This window comes from Muntiacus reevesi, chromosome 3 (genome assembly GCF_963930625.1).
Source record: "Muntiacus reevesi chromosome 3, mMunRee1.1, whole genome shotgun sequence".
In the NCBI taxonomy this organism is placed as follows: Eukaryota; Metazoa; Chordata; class Mammalia; order Artiodactyla; family Cervidae; genus Muntiacus; species Muntiacus reevesi.
The window spans coordinates 211,880,641-211,883,664 of NC_089251.1; the positions used below are offsets into that span (position 1 = coordinate 211,880,641).

At 40.3% G+C, this 3,024-nt stretch overlaps 1 non-coding gene across 1 annotated transcript; it reads left to right on the forward strand.

Annotated features, from left to right (window-relative positions):
• The first annotated feature begins 1,916 nt into the window (after positions 1-1,916).
• On the forward strand, positions 1,917-1,988 carry TRNAC-ACA (transfer RNA cysteine (anticodon ACA)). The gene has a single exon. It is a non-coding gene; the product is annotated as a tRNA-Cys (tRNA).
• Positions 1,989-3,024: the final 1,036 nt, after the last annotated feature.

The window sequence follows — 3,024 nt, forward strand, 5'->3', positions numbered from 1 at the left end:
GCATTACAATTATTAGTGTTCTTGTTTACTTAGCTATTATCTTGCTGATTCCTTTATTTTCTATCATTGCTTTACTGGTTGGAATATCTTTTGGCTGCAAAAGAAAGGAACTAAACTTAAACCCCCTAAGCATAAAAGGAAGTTCATTGGCTCAAATACTGATACGTTTTAGACTTGAGTCAGACCTGGGTTCAGAGAGTCAAATAAGTTTTTATTAATATCAGTATTCACTCTTTTGCTTGCTGCCTATATTTTCTCTCATAGAATAAGGCTCCCACCATGCAGCCAGAGAAGACGACCTTATGCAGCCACTACATACTTGGAATATATAGCTATGTTTATATTGGAATATATAGCTTGTGATGGGAAAGTTAGTATTTTTTCATTTCTCTGAAAAGATACTTCTGAGAGGACTCTGGTCAGTTCTCTCGGGTCCCATGCTTATCCCACTGGGGCCAAGAGAATGGAGGACTTAACTGCCCATGCTTGAATCATGTGTCTACCCCTGAGGCAGGTGGATACAGTCAGTCCCATTCAGCCCACAGGAAATGGATATAGATGATTCCCAAATGAATGGCATATTGGCAAAACTGCCTACTTGTTAATTAAGATAGCTTTTAGCATCTAAAAGATAATCCATAATTGCTGAATAAAGAGATAAAAAGAACACCTGTCCACTCCATTTTGGCTATTAAAACTTGTCTCCCTCCAATGTCTGGCTTGATTCCCTTTTCCTAGATACCATCTCAGTTCATTGCAAGCATGACCTGCTTTTACACCTTTGGATTTATAGCTTACCTTTCTGTCATTAATTTGAGAGTGGGGCATTGTTCTGAAGCTTTTCTATACTGTCTTTCCTTGATATCTGGTTCTAATATTACTGTTTAATTTTTGCTGCACCTATGAGACTGTCACTGCATACTTATTGATTGATTTGATTTGTTAGAAAGGACTCTGTGATATGGTAACTGCATGCTGCCCTCCTTCAATCTCAACATTTAGGATGGGGGGATGAATACACTCTATAAATGTGCAGGCTCTCTTTTCCATGATGTTAGAAGTACTTGGGAATGGTGGTATGAATTAAGCTTGTAGATCTCCTTCTTACTAGGTAATAGGAAAATGTTTTATCTTTTCTGCTTAATGTTTCTCCATATATAAAATGTGGATAGCAAAATCTTCTGTTCCAGGCTTTTGTGATAATAAATTACATCTCATTTGATTTAATTGCAATCATTATCTTCACTGTGTTTTGTTAATAATGAAAAGAGGCTGATGTCCAGAGGACTGAACAAAACCCTGTTATTATAGGAATGGGGAGTGTGAATGTAGGATGGGGCTAGGGAATCTTAATTTCTAACAGGATCCCTAGGCATTCTGATACAAAATGAAATGGAATAGAAGAAAAAATATATATATATATATATATAAAAGTGATCTTTAATTCTTATTTGCCTCATACTTCAGTTAATTTATCATTTAATATTTCACTCACTCATTTAGTCTACAAATAATTATTTGTTGCTGAGAACAAGTAAGACAAGATCCCTGGTATACTGCTCCACACGAATGGCTTGAGGATCACGGACAATGGTTCTGAAATGCCTGTTTGTATGATTCACATGGCATGTGTGTGTGCTAACTCTCTTCAGTTGTGTCCAATTCTTTTCAACCCCATGGACTGTAGCCCACCAGTCTCCTCTGTCCATGGGATTCTCCAGACATGAATACTGGAGTGGGGTGCTATGCCCTCTCCAGCAGATCCTCTCGACCCAGGGATCGAACCCACGTTTCTTATGTCTCCTGCATTGGCAGGCAGGTTCTTTACTGCTAGTGCCACCTGGGAAGCCCAGAATTCACATGCTGAGCTCACTAATAAGAATGCAAATTACAGGATCCCATTCCTGGAAAGGGCTTCCCATGTAGCTCAGTCGGTAAAGCATCTGCCCACAATGCAGAAGACCTGGGTTCAATTCCTGGGTTGGGAAGTTCCCCTGCAGAAGGAAATGGCAACCCACTCCAGTATTCTTGGCTGGAGAATCCCATGGACAGAGAAGCCTGGTGGGCTACAGTCCATGGGATCGCAAAAGTTGGACCATGTCTTAGTGCTATCTTTCTTTCTTTTCTGTTCCTGCAATGTCTAACTAACCTCAGTAAGGCTGGTGAGAGATCCCTAAAACTCTAATTGCTCAGACCCCAGGTGGCCTTTCAAAACCAATGACATAATATATGTGAAAGTTCTCTGAAGTGTAATCCCTATTCTGAGGAAGTGATGAGGCTGTTCTGTTTGAATTTACTATAGGCATGGATTAGCAGACTTGGGGAAGAAACTTGCCACTCAGCAATAGTTAAAGCACTCCATTATGACTTAGAAAATGCCCACATATCCCATGGAGGAACCTCATGCCCTTACATGCTCCCAGACCAAAGTTAAAAGACTGGGCTGATATCAGCAGTCACTGCCAAGTGATATAATCAAGAATCATTGATTTGAACTCTGTGGTAGAAGATGAGGGTGGGATGTTCTGAGAGAATAGCATTGAAACAAGTATACTATCAAGTGTGAAACAGATCACCAGCCCAGATTGGATGCATGAGATAAGTGCTCAGGGCTGGTGCACTGGGAAGACCCAGAGGGATGGGATAGGCAGGGAGGTGGGAGGGGGGAGGAGGATAGGAAATACATATAAATCCATGGCTGATGCATGTCAATGTATGGCAAAAACCACTACAATATTGTACAGTAATTAGCCTCCAACTAATAAAAATAAATGAAAAAAAAAAAAGAATCGAGTCATTTATATGGAGTCTCCTAACATACTATTCAGCCTTTCACAACTAGCTGATGAGCTGAACCTTCATCTCTGTAGTCACTGGAAGATCAAAGGTCTAATGTGGGATTTTTCTGACTCTACATACTGATTTTCTTTCTTTTTTTGCTGCATTGCAGAGCGTGCTAGACCTTAGTTTCCAGACCAGGAATTGAACCTGTGCCCACTTCAGGGGAAGTGTGGAGTCTTAACC